The sequence below is a fragment of the Talpa europaea genome (assembly GCF_964194135.1).
Source record: "Talpa europaea genome assembly, chromosome: 15".
Classification (NCBI taxonomy): domain Eukaryota; kingdom Metazoa; phylum Chordata; class Mammalia; order Eulipotyphla; family Talpidae; genus Talpa; species Talpa europaea.
The window spans coordinates 16,040,319-16,059,895 of NC_140083.1; positions in this window are offsets into that span (position 1 = coordinate 16,040,319).

The window sequence follows — 19,577 nt, forward strand, 5'->3', positions numbered from 1 at the left end:
AGAAAACTAGCAAACACCACCCAAACTTGATAATTGATGTAAACTGACTCGAGGTCAACACTGTGGCCATCATTATTTTACAACCTCTTCACCCTCACGGCTACCTTCCCTGGCCCCAAGCTACTCTCTTGAATTAGTGCAATCACCTCCCTCCTGGCCTCAGTGTCCCCTTACACTTTATTTTCAACATAACATTCAGGATAATCCTCTTAGAACGTTTATCATTCAAAATGTCCGAGTTGTTTCCCAACTTAATCTGAAAGCTCTACAATCTGCTACAAGAGTCTCTATGATCTGCACCCATTCCTCACACTTATCTGACCTCACCTCTGACTGTGCTACTTAACACCCTGTCACTCTGGCCTCATGTTGCTCCTCACATACCAGGTATGTTCCTACCTCTGTTTTTTTTGTACTTCCTGACCCCTATGCCTCTTCCCAGAATGTTCTCCCTCCTATGTCCTATGGCTCACTCCCCACTTCTTCCAAGTCTTCATGAAACGCCACCTTCTTACCAAGACCTTCACTAATCACCTTGTTTAGAATACCTTACTTTCTTTTCCTTCACAATGTTTTTCACATACTGCATAACACAATAATACATAATACAACTGTACCTAAGACAGTATTTTATCTATATACAAAACACTGCACTATTTATATATTTATATATTGCCTAGCTCTCTTACATGCACTCTAAGCTCTATGGACATCTGGCACATAGCAAGCACTCAATAAATCTGTGTTATTTGACTGACTCCTAGACCAAGGAAGCCAAGCTCCAGTCTCATTTTTGCCTCAACTGCCAAACTGTCCTCAGATGCTTTTGCTCTGGTTGGACCAAAAGATCCCTTAGTGGGAGCTTTACAGTGCAATAAGAAAAGAATATATCTAATGGGCCTCCCCGGTGGCGCAGAGGTTGAGCGCTGGATTGTGAAGCAGCCCGCAGCCTCTGCAGCACCAGTTCGATCCCCGGTTGCTACCCGGCCACCGGGCGAGAGTCCCACATGGCCCGCAGACCTCTCCTGTCGCCCGCTGCTGCCCTCAGCAGTGTACTTCGGTCCTTCTGCCTGCTCTGCTCCCTGCTCTGGTTCTGGTGAATTCTCTCACCCTCCCGTGCTTCTGACTGTACCCAGTGCTTGTATAAATAAATAAATCTTTAAAAAAAAAAGAAGAAAAGAATATCTAAGCTTTATCCTACCTACATTTGGTCTTTTGCACTCTTAAGGGCAAAGTAAATAATCAGGATCACAATCCCAAAATATTTTTGATATAAAACAATTGCATAAAAATTTGGCTTTGTAGGTATGACAGAAAATATGAAAGCAGGCACATTCTGCCTGCCAAGGCATACAGCAACATGAATCTTTGTGAGCTGATGCAGTAATGGAGGAAGGAAGAATGAGAGAGAAGGGAAGAATGATTTGCACTAGAATGGAAGGGTCCAGAATTGCTCTTGATCCAGAGGTGTCAGGAAATCACTCAGTGTAAAAAAGAATAAAGATGGGTGGCATTTTGAAACAAAGTTTGGGATCAAGCGAAGGAAAAGAAGACTCTGAAATTTATTAAAAAAATAACTTTATGCTTTAAAATTCTGCATTATCTAGAATACACCCTTCTGGATTATCCACTCTAGCCTTTCATTGCCATTAAGCTATTATTCAAATCTGTAAATTATAGACCACTGGTAGCAACTCAAAATAATTCTTGTCTAGAGACATGTAAACTCTGGGCCTTAGAAGTGCATTGATTTTTCTCAGTCTCAGCTCTATTCGTACTTTTTTTTTCAATATTCCTATCTATAAATGTGTCTGTTCTTTGGACTCTTTGGAACTGGTTGTAAGAGCTATCAGGGTTCACCATTAATGAGTTCACCATTAATGAGTTAAATAAAATCTTTTTCAAATGTTCATTTTATATCATTATGAGAGTCATGGTCTTATACATTTTAAAATATCCTTTAAATGAGTGAAGAGAATTTTAAAGATTTTTATATGTATAATGCAATGTGATTAATAGAATATAGAATGTAGTAAAAATTTAGTTCATGTTTTATTTTTTATCTGTAACTATGCAAAAATGACCTTATAGTAACCTGATGATATTTGGATAAAAGGAGACCATAGAACATTCTAGGGGCTGAGGAAATGAACACGCACAATATGATTCACTGTCTTCAGATTCTTCTTTTCCAGTCCAGCCTGGATACTTTTGCTAGAGTATTCTAAAAGAATATTTTGATCATGTGAATCCCTGGATGAAAAACCATAAGCAGTTCCCCTGTGCCTAAAGGTGAAGCTGAGAGAGCTTTACCTGATAGTAAAGTCCAGATTGTAATGGGTTTTAAGTAATATTTTAACTCTCAGCTCCTCATACAGTAGGAATCGCTACACCGGCCAACCATTTTCACTCAGAACTGGAGCGTGTGCTCCCAAGTCATACATGTGACAGCCCTTCTCCACTTGTGGAAATGCCACCCATTCATCCCTCACAACTCAGGTCCTGCTCAACCTCTTCATAGAGCCAGCCCACAACTTATCATTAATCATATACTATTCCATGGAGCAACGTGGATGGAACGAAAAGGGATTTGCTCAGTGAAATAAGCCAAAAGGAAAAAGAAAAACATCAGATGGTTTCACTTATAGGAGGAATGTAGGGAACCAAATAGGGGTCCTGGGAAAAAAAATTATTATAATAAAAAACAAAATTAACAGGCAACTGTTAATCAGAGATACTCTGTAGGGGAGAGCGAGGAAGAAGGATCAAAACAAGGACTATGGTGATCATGCGTGGGTGAATTGGTGATGGGAATTTTGTGTGGACTACCCCTGAAGGAGAAAGCATGCAAAGTACAAAAAGGAGGAACAATACAAAATATATATATAATTAAATTAATTTTTAAAAAATCCTATATTATTCCATTGTAAACCTGATCTTTTTCACACATCTAATGAGATTATAAACTACTGATGAACAAACCACATTTTATATACTATTTGTATTCCCTGCAGGACTTAACCCATCATTAGACACATGGTAATGAGGCTTCTTATTACATAAACATCGGCCTCTGAGAGAAATCCAATCCTTTCATTTGAAAAATCAGAGGGCTAATTTTTGATGAGAAGCCACATCATATATCTACATTCATACACACACACACCACACCCACTAGAGACTACACATACCACACATATACACCACAAACACACCACACTTGCCACACATCACATATGCTCCACACACAGCTCACACACACCACACATACACAATGTGCACTCCATGTACCACAGACATACTACCTACACACTGTATATACACACTACATGCAGTATAACACATAATCACATAGACACTACATACTACACACACATGCCACTCATACCACACCTACCACATACACCCACCCACACATACACACCGTACACACACACCCCACAGACCGCCATGAGGAAGCATGGCAAATGCTCACAAGAACTACCAGCTTCAGACTTTGGAATCTTCCCCACCCCAAATTCCCACAAACATCTATTCACCCAAATCCTCCAAAGGATTCCAACTTGAAATGTATTCACAACACTGCACCCCACCTAGAGGTCTCCTGACTGGATCCCACTGTGTCCTCCTGAGCTTTACAGGAAGTGCTTCTCTGCTGCCTCTGGGTCCTGACTCAGACCCGGTGCCCCAGAGGTGCAGTCTGTCCTGCTTCCCATGAACTCACAAAGCTCCTGCCACGACCTCTGCTGATTCTCCTCCTAGTTCCACATTGGCCAGTGGCAAAGCTCCTTCACTTATGCAAATTCTCTGCTGGGGGTGCCAACTGCTGCCCTTAATATATGCAGGGTCACTGCTAGACCCAGGGTGAGATAAAATAATGAATAAGACATTACACTTGCCCTCCAGGCGCTTACAGGCTAACAATACCTATAGAACTAATTAACTTCTAAGGGAAAAAAGAGATAATATCTTCAGCTGTCTCATTTTTGTTCACATTCAGGTTAGACAAAGCCACATGAAATGCTTGTTGGTCTCTGTAAAGGAATACCAAGGAGAAACCACTGCCAAATCAATACATTTTAATTGGAAGTGTTTATGAAGCCCAGGAGAGTTTCTTAAATGTATTAATTGCTTCCCAAGGAAATATAAAATTCACAATTACTAAAACCATGAAAATTAATACAATGACAGCTCTAAAAGAGTGCTTTGTAAACTGTTGCTAAATACACGAAAATAAACCAATTGACCTTTTAAAAAGTTTTTTTTTTTTAAAAAAAAAAAGGTCTAAGTGATCAGTATACAAGAATGGTTTGCCTTGAGACTAACCAGCTTCCTTAGGGCCATACATCACTGCACTGCAACTCGTTTGTAAGAGATTTCATCAACTCTATCATTTGTTTTAGAAAAGTTATTTCAACAAAGAAGGCAGTTAAAAGGTTACATGTGAATTATTCTCCTCTTCCTCCCACACCCACAATATATTAGAATGGGTTTAAAAAAAAATTCTCTATTAGTTTTGATACTTTAAAAGTAGCAATTATGGGGCCTCCCCTGGTGGTGCAGGCAGTTGAGTACTGCGCTGTGAAGCTGTCTGCAGCCTCTACAGAGCCGGTTCGATCCTGCTGGCCAGCAAGGGTCCCACATGACACAACAGACCTCTCCTGTCTCGTCCACTGTTCCCCTCAGCAGTGTATTTCGTCCGTCTGCCTGTTCTGCTCTGTCTCTGGTGAATCCTCTCACCCTCCCAAGCATCTGGCCTGTACCCCAGTTCTTGTATAAATAAATAAATCTTTTAAAAAATTGCTTTTAAAAAAGTAGCAATTATATTCTGTAATTCTTTTTCATTTAAAGTTTCCACAGAATTGCATCAGAAAATATGCTGAAGGAAGGTTCTCCATAAAATGCTGTCCATGCAAAGCTTTCCAAACTTGAAATTACTTGCTCTAGAAAAGGATCTTCTCATTCACATATTTACTCATTCAGCAAGACTTTCTGAGCAGTTTTCCTATATGCCTACTCTTGTGTTTGGCACCATGAACTAAAGGCAGACCCAGTCCCCAACTTCAGGAAGTGCCTATTTAGGAGAATGAGGGTATTGGCTTTAGTAGCTCTGGAAAGAAGGATCTCAAAGGAAGAAACTCCTACATCTGTCCACAGAGGAGAAAACATTTCTACTGAACGCTGAAGCATGAAGCCGACATTGCCAGGCAGTCAACATGGAAAAGGGGACACACCCAGACCATCTAGGATGAAAGAAACAAAGATCTGAGAAAATGTGGCAGGGGCAGAGAAAAGCAGGTAGTTGGGACCAAATCTCACCTTGGGGGTTGGGAGGGAGGGCCGAGAAAGGGTCTACATAATCAAAGCAGAGACCAAATTAAAATAAAGATGAATTTTGAGCTCTTACTATGTGCCAGGTCTAATAACAGGTGTTTCACATGGATTATTTGATTTGATTTCTGCAACAACACTTTGAGCTAAATATCATTACTATCTTCATTTCACAGATGAAGTAAGTGAGGCACGAAGTTACTTAAGCTAGTGGCTCAAGGTCTCATTTAGAAACCAGGCATTTTTCTCTCAAGTCCACAGTTTAACCACCTTCCCCTATGTGAAGGACCATATACACCAGACACAGAGATGGAGAAAGTCTCCTGCGGGCAGTGGGAAGCCCCTGATGGACACAGCAAAAAATGGCATCATCAGGCAGGTACAATAAAATGATCACTGATGATCTGGAAGGTTTTTGATTTTTGTTTGTATGCAGGGAGGGTGGGTCAAGGAAGGGGCCAGAGTGGGCTGGGCCACAAAGACCTGAATCCCAGTAATGAAGAGAACAAAATTCTTAGTAACAGAGAAAACAGCCTGACTTCAGCAGTGGAGACAGAGTTGACGGGGCAGCAACACAAGATGTGGAAGAGGGGGTGTAAGGAAGATTTGTCAATAGTGATGGGTACAGGGCCTAGCACAGGAGCAGACAAGTATCAAAAGGGAACACCTGCTTTCCATTCCAAATGTTTCTTGACACATGAAAGGACATCAACTAATACTATACTTCTGGCCCCTCTCTACCTTCTTACTTCATCTCCCTCCAGCTATGTATCTGATGGTGAATCTGGTAATGAAACAAGACACTGTACCCCAGACCTTTCACTTCCCTCTGTCTTAGGGCATGTTGCCCTCAGATATAAATGTCTAATCAGCATGTCAATGGAGCAGGTGAGGCTTGCAGTTATAAGGAGTCCCCTCAATACCCCAACATCGGCGCTATGAACCAGGTACTTGGAGAATTGGTAAATGAGAATAGGTCACAGGCTCTTAATGGAACCTATAGTTTGGGGCTATAACAGCTCAGATGGACCATAAGTTGTATGGGTGGCAATGGACAGTTCTCCCCTTGACTGATCTTTGCAGCTTCTGTGGCTCTGCCTACATGCTAGTATTTTCTCTAGAGGCAGACTGGCACACCAAGGACTCTGCCAGGGACCATGGTCTCCTAAAGAAGGGAGCCTCAGTGCAGAGACAGACATGGAGAGTTGCGGTGGGGTAGAACTTGTTAAAAAATGTGCTTCTTTTAAACTGCAATACAGCAGAGCCCATGAGATTCTGGGTTTAAAGTGTTAGCAATGCCTTATGGGCAGGCAGCAGAAAAGAAAAAGACAAATGAAGAGGTTTCAAAAACATGAGATAAAAGGAGGAAAGAAAAATCTCTAACAATAAGATCCAATGACAGAAGCCCCTCTGTTGCAAATACTTTTTCTTTATGAGGGGATACCTGTGTCCCAGGGATGAGTCCTGCCTGTGTGGGGTCTTCCCCCAGGTACCTGAATGTTCAGTGCCCATTTACCAACCTCATGCTGGGATTAATTTCTCCATTGCATTTAAGGTAATACATTGTGTGTTTCAGACAGCTGACAACAGCCAACCTTCTACTTTGGGCCTCCTCTCAGTCGCAATGTTTCTGTTATAGCCTCTGGCAACTTGGTAGCTGGAACAGTGTTGCCCAGGACAGAGGATAACAGCTTAAAGACTGGGATTGGCTTATTCTACAACCAATGGTCTTGCATGTCCTATTAACTCTTTAAACTCTTTATAAGTGATGTTCTTACAGACATGGATTCTCTCAACACAAGTTCCAAACACAAAGAAACTCCCCCAGTCTCAATAGATTCTGCCTGGGCTACACCTCCTGAAAAAAATCCCCAGAACTATCTGGATCAAGAACATCTTTTCATGAGAGAAAAATTAAATTGAGGAGGATGGATTATTGATTTGCATTTACATGGATTTTTTTTTAATTACTGTGATAATAAAATGAGATGCAGGGCCTGAAGTCCTCTGGATTGTATCAAGTTTTTAGATTTTAATTTCTCCCTAGACATTTTACAGGAATTTAATATTAATGCTAAGATTTGGACTGTGTATGCAACACTGTCACTGAATTTCAAGGCAGGACATGGGCAATGTGTCATCATCGTGGATAAAGCAAAATAGAACAAGGAGTGAAGAGTCAGCTTTGGCAGTGGCCTTGGAGTTCATTCAGTGAAGGAACTTGTCTGATCCACTGCCGAGCCTTGTCAGAGAAAAGTCTTCACAGTTCACCTGTGGCTCAGGATGTTCCCCCCACAGAGCAGTGGTTTGACACAGGAAGACAGATCTAAGGGAAGTGGGAGCAGGCTGTTCCGCTCTCACTGGAACAGAAAAGCCCCACCCTAGTTCCATCCAATGCTTAAAGTTAATATAAGAACCAAGAAAAAAAAGTTGGGGGGCAATATGTCATCTTCACTCCCTATATTTCTCTTTAGGTGAAGGGCTCTCAATTAGTATAACATACTTGATTTTGAATCCTCTCTACTCCTTTGACCTGAATCCAGTCTAGATGTAGCATCAGAATCTTCTGGGATGGGTCCAAGCATCAGCATGTTTCAAAAGCTCTCCAGGTGACTCTAATATACAGACAGGCCAAGAACCAATGAACTAAATGATCTCTAAAGGTACCGTCCAACTCTTAAAAAATAAATAAATTGCTGTGATTCTGCCAGAAGTTGGAGGAAATGACTTTGAGGCCCTTGGGACATCTTTTCTAACAGACCCGAGACTGAAATGCATAGTGTGCAATCAGCTTTCTAATGGGAAAAAAATACACGAGCTTCATATGTTGGTCCAAAGCTTGCCTCTTAGGGCCCCCCCGCCGGGTCATTGCCACACAATCAATGGTAGAACTGTTCTGAACGGCAACTTGAGAGGGAAATAATCAGGAACAATCCAGCTACACCACAGCCTAATCACAATGGCTGATATTTCTAGGGCTGTGTTAATCAAGCTTTCCTGGAGATAGACCCTTATGGTCAAACCGATTCTAGAATGATTCTGCCTCCACGGCTGGAATCTTTTATAAACTGAAATTCTCCATTCAGCCTTCCCTCTCACCTAAGTGCAAAATCCCTTCTAATGGTAGCATCTGTTGTCTGCAGCAAACAGAGTTGATTACAGCTGCTCTGAAAGGGATTTTCTCATGCTACTCGGGGGGAAACAGTGTGATGGCAAGCAGTGATTCTTCTGATTAAAAAAAAAAATCTTTGGCTAAACAGTGAGTGAGTGCAACAATAAGGTAAAAGATATATTGTTGCATAAAATATTAATATTTGTTGGATTTTTATCTCTTTCTTTGGTACTAAATATGGCCTATAACCATACATGCACTGTCTCTTATAGCTACGGAGCAGGTGTGCAGGTAACTGGTTACCAGGCAACGTATTGGCTGGGGATTAGAGCACACAGTTGCATGGGCATAACTCTGAATAATGCAGACCTTGTTAAGTGATACATTTTTCATTATCCTAGTATCACATCAAATTCTATACCACCTTTTTTTTCTTCTTCTTTAATCTAGGGAACACATTCCTATTAATGACCTTGAAGAAATCTTAGCATCAAATATTTCTTTTTTATTAAAAACAATGAAAAGAACAGAATCATTACATCTGATCCATCAACTCTGTTATCTACCTAAACATCTGTTCAGGTTTTGTTGTCATGTTTAGAAAGAATAATTATCCAGCAGACCTTATAAAAAATGAATTCCGATGTAGTGAATGAACTTTGCTAATGACTTGCATTTACAGCTCCTCCAGGAAAAAGTTACCTGTACTCATAATCCTGTTTATTCTTTCAAAATGAAAAGGTCTTTGGAATTTTAGGTCTTACAGGATTTTCAAAAACCAGCTCTCAACCACCTTCTGATCCTTAATAAATATGATCAAAATATATTTAATATGCTATAGTTTCTCAGTCCCTGAGTATAGAAAATGATGCCTCTGCTCTTTATTTTTCTAATTTAACTATTAGCTTGCATTAAGGACTCAAAGTAGCAACTAATTTTTTTTTGTTTGTTTACAGGAAAGCTATCTGATATTTGTGATGACATCATTTTCCCTTTTATTTATTTTAATGCACTTAATGGGGATGCAGAATGGAAGGAAGAGAGGAAGAGGAAAGAGAAGGAAGAGAGGAGACAAGTATTCAAAAAGAGTCCCTAACTCCCCTATTCTTTGGAAACATTAAACAAATAGGAGATCTTTTCATAAGAATGCCGGCCTTTTATATAGCCCATAGAATTGTTCTTTTAAAGACCTCCTGCAATTTTTTGAGTGATTTTCCTACCCTAAAGAAGCTATTTTTATGTGGAAATTGCATGTGCAGTAATTTTGATGCAAGGGAACAAAGTAAATATTCTTGTCCTTAATTTTAAAACCGTGTATCTATGATACTAATTTTACACAAAAGTTGACAAATACATTGTTCTAAACCTGGAAAGAATCAGTGGGATTTTGTCTTGATTATGAGTATAGCAAAAAAAAAAAAAAAATTCAGCTTTGTCTTTGGTGTTGATATCATGATTATGAATATAGAGAAAAACACATTTTACTCAACCCTTTGGAGTTCACGCCAGGCTGTACACAGTTGCATGCCTCAGGAATGGAGCAATGGGAACTTGTTTCTGACCTGGTGGCTTATTGAAGCTCAAACCAGCAATTTTATAAAATTTCCAACAGCTTTGTAACTGTGTCTATTATTTATGATTTGGCATCTTTGAATTCATCTAAAGTATACTTAACTCAAGCAGAACACTAAAAAAAAAAAAAAAAAGTAGACAGCTTCAAATTTCATCAGGGAAAGAGCTAGGAAAACTTTCTTCCTACCTGCACCTTTTTTAGAAAAGAAATACAATATTCTCCATAGTGGGGCTACGACCGAGAGTCAACATGCAATTTCTTTAAATGAAATGGACATGTATTTTATTTATTTTTTTTAACTTTTTGGGGGTCAGCTTTTTTTTATCTTATATATTTTTTTACATCATTTTTCATTTTTGCACAATGTATGCATTTTCATCTTGGCCCCCATAAAATTCCCACCCTCCTTGTTTTGATCCTACTCCCTCTTTCCCTCCCCCCAATAGTGTGTCTCTGGTTTATAGCTGCTTATTGATTTTGATTTTTACTTTATTATAATTAGCCTTTTTCCTGATCCCTTATTTAGATTTTCTGAATTCCTGCTGTGAGTGAGACCATCTGGTATTTTTCTTTTTCTTTTTGTCTTATTTCACTGAGCATGATCCCTTCCAGCTCCATCTATGTTGCTGCAAATTGCATGCGTTTATCTTTTTTTATGCTGAGTAATATTCCATTGCATATAAGTACCACATCTTCTTGATCCAGTCATCTATTTTTGGGCAGTTGGGTTGTTTCCACAACTTAGCTATTGTAAATAGTGCTGCTATAAACATAGGGGTGCATGTGCCTCCCCTGGTGGCACAGACAGTTGAGTGCAGCACTGTGAAGCTGTTCGCAGCCTCTGCAGTGCCAGTTCGATCCCGGCCGGCCCCACATGGCATGGCAGACCTCTCCTGCCGCGCCTGCTGCTCCCCTCAGCAGTGTTTTTCATCCGTCTGCCTGTTCTGTTCCCCTATCTGTCTCTGGTGAATCCTCTCACCCTCCCGCGCATCTGGCCTGATACCCTGGTTCTTGTATAAATAAATAAAAATAAATCTTTAAAAAAAAATAGGGGTGCAGGTGCCCTTTTGAATTAATGTTTCTGAAACATATTTTTTAAATTTTATGTGCTTAATACCAACCTTATAAAATAAGTATCTGGCATCCATACCCTTTTAAAAGAGCAAAATGAAATAATTGGTTGTATTTTTCAAGGTGCTGCTGTAAAATAGATATAGCTGTGTTTTCTCCATGACCTTTTGAAAAAAAATTTCTCAGTCTACCCAGCCCTTTCCCGATAGGATTGTTACTAAGTTTTCTGGATATAAAAAGGTCTTTTGACTACTAAATCATCAGAGTTGTTTGAACAAAAACAGAAGTTACTATCAGCTATGAAATCTGTTCAGCTTTAATTTTGTTCCATGACTTCTGTTAAAACAAAAATGATATTCTTATCAACCTCCTTACTATTTAGGACTGGAGTTTCAAGCATCATGTCTATGTACAGTCTTCTCATAACTTTAAGCTTAGTTCATATTAAAATGGTAATTTCTTATTAAATGCCATTTCAACAAAAATCACACTTGAAAGATACCCATTAGAAAAAATTGTACGTCTTATCACAGAAATTTGTGTTGACTCAAAACACAGATAGATTTATATACATACATACCTGCTCCCTCCCACTCCCTTAAGTATGTAATACTCATGTAATAAAGACATAACATAAAGTTAGCTAGATTTTTTTAAAATAAAATTTTCTAAAAGCATTAATTGTTTGCCTGCTATGATTTGATTGGTGATGTTCTTTATTCCAGCAAGGTTTATTTTTAAATTGTTTGCCTAAAATTATCTCCATTTCTCAGAATCAGGTAATAAATGAAAGAGAGAAAAAGACAGTCTATAAACCTGTTTTCTTTTGTAATCTCTCATGCAGAAAACAATCAGGTTATATTTCAGAATTAAATCTTTGAATTAAAATTAGCAAATACTGCCTAGTGTGTTTCTAATAAGTGGGACTGTAGATAATGCTTATTTCTCTAAAATGAAAATATATGATTTTAAATTTGCAATATGTAAAAATCAGTAATAAATTCATACTTAAATAAATTTCAAGACACACATAAAATATGTCTGTGAAACTAAAATGAATTAACGGCACCCTGCTTTAGTCTATTTGATCCCATGAATCACCTCTCCTCTTCCAGTCCCCCTGGAGCTGCCCCAAAGTCAAGGCCAAGTTTGTTTGCTTTGTTCAGTGAAGAAAATGCTTGGTTCTGCCTTGAAGCCTGAATTTATTAAAAGTTATAGAACTTTCTACTCTAAACATCATTATCAACTCTTTTCCCCAAAAAAGTTTAAATGCAATAAACACTACTCTCAGAGTGGACACCTAAGTAATTACATTTTCACTTTATTGCATTTTCTTATGCTGCTTGAATCTGGTCAGAAATCAGGTAGGTCAAAAATTCTATTACTGAAAGAATATTTATTAGAGTGCCTCGGATTGCCATATTTAAAATGTAAGACTCATGATTCGTTGCCTTTTTGTCAATTCTCCTGTGCACTTGAACACAGTAATTAACAAAGTCTTTCTTAAAACCTGTCAGGGACTTGAGGGGCAGAAGTCTGGGGGAAGGGGAGCAAAAGGGATAGAGGTCTAAAGTTGGAGCTGAAGGCTGGGGCAGGGTGGGGGTGACTGGTTCAGGTCACAGGACTGAAGAGCCCCGAGATAGACAGGAATGTCCCTCACCACACCCACCCCAAAAAGACCAGGATTCCAGCTTCCTTTCTCACTATCGAGGAAGGAGAACTATTGCTCTGAGAAGCAGATAAAGAATGGCAGCACCTTGAACTGCACCTTTATACTACCAGGACTATTATACCAACTACTAATAAATTATCTGGGCTGTTAGAATGTGTCCTTTTTCATGGTCACTCCAGGTCTAGCTTCATATGTGCTAACTTAGGGATATATATATAAAAGGAAACCAATGGATCTCAAGAATATTCTTGGACCTAGTGCTTTATGTGCATTTCTTGTTTAATTCCCTCCCTACTCCTTGACTTTGTACTCGATCCATCTACGTATAGGAGACACACAACTCAGAACAGCCAAGTAAGACCCTTGTGCAAAGAAACACTTGTAAAAAATTGATCTGGGATTCAAATTTAGGTTGAATGCTAAAGGCTCTGTTCTTTCTTCAATACCGTGGAGGCTGATAAGACACAGATTTCCTCACAAGCTAAGGAAATTGAATTTGGCATTGAATAACATCTTCCAACTCTTACCTCTGAAAATAGTGTTGGCAGCTGCTCAAGTAACTGATCTGTATTTTGTGGTGTAACATTCACTTCTGTTTGATAACATTTCCAATATTTAAGTATGCTAAAGATTTTGTTGATCTGCTGACATTTAAATTAAGTTCCACACGCCTTTTGAAAATTTTAGGTCATTGAATTTCAGAACAGAGTCGTAACTATAAAGAAGAGTTTCCTTCGCAAGTGAAAAGGCCACCTTATCATACACAGAAAAAAGGGCCAAGGATGAAAGTTCTGAATTTAAGTATTTCTCAAAATGGGGTCCAACAGCCTCTTACATCAGAATCAGGTTCCTGAATCTTGACCCAGAGATACTGATTCCAGCTATGGGACCTGTTACCCACACTTTAAACACAAAAGCTCAGGAATGACCACCACAGACAATTCCCTATAAAGTGGTATTGTAAAGACTCAAACATGTGCACATATTCATAGCCCAAGAGTTCCAAAAAAGGTCACTTCCAGTTACTGAAGTCTTAAATTTGAAATAGAGATAAAACTGACTAGACTTTCTCTGTACAAATTCACAAATTATTTTTATGGGAAAAAATAGGTTGAAGTATGTCACTGTTGATAGGAAGCATGATAAGCCAGATTAACCTACCCACACCTTTACACAAAGCAGCAAATTAACACATGTACGAAAACTAATAGGGGTCTCTGGGTCTAAGGCAACTAGTCCACTGGCCTTCTTCCTTTCTACTGGCACTATTCTTAGTCCTTTGCCATTATGTGATTAGAGATCCCCCCTACACACACACACAACACCTTGTCACATTCCATAGTGACTAAACTCTAAATCTAATATGCCAACCTAAAAGACTTTTTGTTTTATGTAGGTGATAGGCAACGCCATCGATCATCAGGCCCCTATCAACTTCGGAGATGTGCCACCTCCCACCATCCCTCACCCCTCATTTTATCCTGAATAATCCCCAACTGTAACTCACTGAACACTGAATGATGACTCACAATGCATCTTTTCCCTTTCCTGCAACTCATTACCTTCTTTACCTGATATCCATTTCTCTTTCAAGGATTACCTCATCCTAGAAGGCTTCCTTGATGCTCTGTTGTCACAGTGTGAGTAAAAGTGAAGGGTTCTTATTTCTGACTGTACATCAGAATCATCTAGTTAACTTTTGATATAAATATACCCCTTCCAGCTCTCCCATGGTTACTGTTTGTGTGACATATCATTTTCTATACTTCTACTTTCAACCTATTGCTTCTTTGAATTTGAAGTATGTGTATTGAAGACAGCATGTAGTTGGGTCTTGCTATTTTATCCAATCTAATAGTGTTTATCTTTTGATTAGAGTGTTACTGCCTTTACATTTAATGAAATTATTGCTATGGGTAGAGATGTTCTTCCATGTGCTAAATTTATTTGCTTCAGACTTCACATTTTAAAATTTCAGTGTAATTGATATGGTTGGATTAATTTATTTTCAATGGCTTACCATTATTGTTACTATGTTCCTCCTTTAGTACCTTCTTCTCCGTTAACTTTTTATAGGATATTATTTCAATTCCTCTGTTGGTTTTTTAGCTCTATATTTTAAGTTATTTTCTTAGTGGTTGCTCTAGGCTGTACGTACATATCTCTCACTACTCACAATCTACTTCAGGTTAATGGTGACTTCATAAGTTAACTTTGTTTCATTACAGCTTAATTTCATCCTTGATACTTTATTCTATTACTGTTAGACATATTACATCTCTCTTTTATAAATCCAATAATACAGCATTACAATTATTGATTTAAACAAGCATATCATTCTAAAGAAATTAAAAGAAGGGCCTCCCTGGTGGTGCAAGGGGTTAAGACACAACCTATGAAGTTAGCTGCACACTGTAGCATAAGTTTGATCCCCAGCCAGGGAGCTACCCACATGGCGTAGCAGACCTCTCCTGCCTTGCCCTCTGCTCCCCTCAGCAGTGTATTTCAGTAGATCTGCCTATTCTGTTCTCCACTCTGTTTCTGGTGAATCCTCTCACCCCTCACACCTCTGGCCTGTACCCCAGTTCTTATATGCATAAATAAATCTTTAAAAAAAAGAAATTAGAAGAATAAAAGACAAAGAAGATATTGATACAGACACAGCTACCAACCAAACAACCAGGTAAGGAACTAGGCACCCCCACCCAAGAAGCCCTAGGTAAGTTAGATAAATGACCTGCCTCTCTCCTCCTGTACCCCAGTTCCCACTCTTATATTTTAAATTAGTCAATGAAGAGTGAACCCAAGAAACCAAAGACACCCCAACCTAGAACTCTAATAAAAGCAGAGTTCCAGGCCGATGTTCTCTCTGTCTCTCTACCTGTAACCTTGCTGTGTGGCCTCAGGCTTGCCATATACCCTCCAGGACCTGCGCATAATATATCTTCTTCCTCGAAGTTCCTGGAAGATCTTTTTTTTCTTTTTTTTTTTTGGAAGTGCATCCTATGGCTGTACTATCAACCACCAGGGCCAATTCAGCCACAGCATTAGTCCCAGTGGAAGAAATACTTGTAGGGACTCACTGCAAATCCCATGCTCCTAGGTGAGTGCTTCAGGCCTTCCTAGGTGAGACCATCACAATCAACAAGCTGAGACCAGCTCAATATCTTCATTCCTTCCTGTGAGTACGATCCCCTTTCATTTTGAAGGACTTCCTTCGGAATATGTTATGAAACAGGTCTGCTACTAAGGAACTTTCTCAGTTTTGCCTTACCTGAAAATGACTTTTATTTTCATATCTGAACAATAGAATTCTTCTGCTGAAAGTTTTCTCCCGTTTTAGCACTCTATGTCATTCCATGGATTCCAGAATTTCTGGGCCACTTAACATACATTGACTATAATGCATGTAAGTGTAGAGCACATTCTATTTTTCCTTTCTGAAGAATACTGCATTTCTTTTATCAATAAATAAACTGTTTTCTCAAATCTGGGAAGTCAGCCATCATTTCTTTATATATTTTTTGTGACTTTTTTTCTCATTTTTCCTCTGTGGGACTCCCTCTACCTGTATGTTAGATTTCAGATTCTCTGTTCACTTCTCCTTACAATATTTTCTCCGTTATTTAAATTGGATAATTTCTATTGGTTTAATTTCATGTTCATTGATTTTTCTGCTCTCTCAAATATGTTCACTAGGTCTACTAGTGAATCTTTCAGTTTGGTTATATTATGTTAACTCTAAAATTTCCAATCTAATAAATACAGTTTCTATTTCTCTATTGCAATTTCCTATTTGTTGAATCATTGCCATCGTATTTTCCTTTAATTAGCTGAACATATTCATAGTAGTTACTCTGAAGTCTTTATCCACTATTTCAGCCTATTCAGGATCAGTTGCTATGGATTTTTTCCCCTAAATATACATCATACTGGCCTTTACTTGACTCATATTTTTTCTTTTTTTCTTTTTTTTTTTGCTTTAAACTGAACATTATAGATAATATATCATAGCAAGTATAGATCATGGTTATTTTTCTAAGGGATTTTTATAGCTAGTTGCCTGTACTTACAGTATAGAATCTTTCCCCCTAGAGCATATAGCTGAAAATATCACTACTCAGCTCTTAATTCTTATTAGCATTTTTTAATCTGAGTTCCTAGGCCCATCCTTGTGTCAATTTAGCTTACTGAAGAGCTAATAACTTGGGTAGAGATTGTGGTCAAATGCTTTGAAATTATAAAGCTTCCACAATATCTATTAGGGGTAGAGTGTGTGTATGAAGTAGGGGATGCCTTTAAAGCTTACTTTGCACTGGCCCCAGTTGGCTAGCATACACAGAGAGTTTATCTAAGTTCTTCTTTGTCCTATAATGTCCAGGTTTCCTCAGTTAAAAATCCGGTTGATCTATCACCCAATTAAGACTACAACCCCAGGTTAGTAAAGTTGTGAGTTTTCCACCATTTTTTCTACCACTAAGCTTGCCACTTTAAGTTAATAAGATTTCAAGCTTTTGCCAAATACTCTAAATGAAGGGTTTGGCCCATCCACATATTGTTCTTACTAGTCAACCTGGGTTGAGATGATGAGAATATTTTCTTCTTCCAAACATGAAAGTTAAGAGATACATTCATATCTGACTGAAACACAAAGTCACATCTTACAGGTGAACAGGTTAATAAACTACAATGTTTCCATTTCAAACAAACAAGGGACAAATTCTCACTATTTATAATTCAAAAAACTTAATTTGTTATTATTACTTAGACTGTGGGGTTATCTTGCCCCATTTCTTTAACATTGAGCCAGTTTCTATGTGCCTAATCCCCCTCATCATAAGCATCCCAATCATATTTTCTGATCTAAACCTACAATTTATTTTATATATTGTCATTACAAAGTTTGATAGAAAAACCAACAGGGAGGGGTAAAATGAACCAGTTCCTATTTCCAGCTAATAAAGCTAAATCATAACATCTCAAAGCTTCGGTTGGAATAAATGAGAGGTTAGGTAATATCTTCCATTTCTTGTACTCAAGGTACAACCATTTATTGGCTTGACTGTACAGGTTTGAATGAGACAGGTGAGTAGTAAGACAAAGGTGAAAAAAAAAAAAAACTACAACAAAATCGTATTCATGCAAAAAAAAAATAAACTTATTTTATTTCTTGTCTCTTCTGAGTTCTACCTTGTTTTCTTTTTTTTTTTAAGATTTATTTATTTATACAAGCACTGGGTGCAGTCAGAAGCGTGGGAGAGTGAGAGAATTCACCAGAGACAGAGTGGGAAACAGAACAGGCAGACTGACGAAGTATACTGCTGAGGGGAGCAGCGGGCATGGCAGGAGAGGTCTGCGCGCCATGTAGGACCTTCACCCGGTGGCTGGGGATCAAACCAGCACTTCAGAGGCTGCGGGCAGCTTCGCAACCCAGTGCTCAACCGCTGCGCCACCGGGGAGGCCCTCTACCTTGTTTTCTATATAACATAATGGATGACAAAGGTACACACATAAATATAACATAAGTCAAGATGGCAAGTGTAAACCATACCCTGGGCTAAGAGAGTCCAAAAAATCAAAGATTTTTAGGACAGCTGTGAGGGTTAAGAAGCAGTGTAACAGAATTTAGGAAGAACAAAAAAATAATAATAATAATATATGTGTTGGAATTAGAAGTGAGCCTCAGTGTTAAGATAAAATTAGATACTGCAACAAATAAATGTGATGTTTTTGGTGGAATAACAATAGAAGCTTATATCTCACACATAAGAAAAACCAATCCTATGGGAAGATTAGGAGAAAAAGTTGAAGTGCACTCTGCTCTACATAATCATTAGCATTTAGGAATCCAAATTGTCAGGGTCCTACAATCATCAGTGGTTAGGTTCCCAGGTTGTTCTAGCTCAACACCCAGTCAGCAGATGGAGAAAGAGAGAAATGTGTATAGGAAAGACTTATGGAACAGACACTTCTTTTCACATCCCACTGAGAAAAATGAGTCACATAGCTCCTCCTAAAAGTAGGGAGATGGGGGAAGAGATCCTGCTACATTTATTCCCCGGTGAGGCAAGAATTCTTTCCCATCAGAGAGAAGTCCAAATCACATGGACAGCTATCTGTTCCTACCTAAGATTTAAACATGTACACTTTTAGGTAATCAAAGATTTGAAGGAACCATTGGAAGGTGTACAGGGTAACTGCAATTTGTTGTTTTTGTCTGCATTTGATTTTGTTTCCTTTTGGAAGCTAACCATCATTCTTCCTATTCCAGGTGATCTGTCAGGATTAATATCAAGGCTGGGTTTGGAAACCAGGCTTGATTTTAAGTGGTTACATTCTACTTCCTACCACTTTCCTAATTCAGGAGTAGGCAAGGAACCAGGACTCGCTACTGAGATTCATGTTCAAGACTTTCGCATAAGTTAACAAGAAAGTGATAGGTGTTTGTTTTCACCTATCTCGTGTTCCAAAGTCAGTAGGATATATTTGCAACTCCTGCTGGCTGTGCATAACTTCTCTGTAATCCACATAATAAAGAACACTCAATGGAAAGTAGGAAAGAGAATAAGATGAACTAAGATGACTTCTTGGATCCAGTCATGCCTAATATCTGAGGCAATAAATTCTCTTAAATAAATGTGAATTTTCTGCAACTTAGAGTTGAGAGCACTTATTAAAGTATGTGGGAAATATGACTCATTTTCAGAGTAGTCTAACTTGTGTGAAAATAAGGAACACAGAAGACAGTAATAAGTGATATGGTTGAAAAGTCAAGTTAGGTGTGGAACGAACAAAGAATTTTTTAAACTTACGTTAAG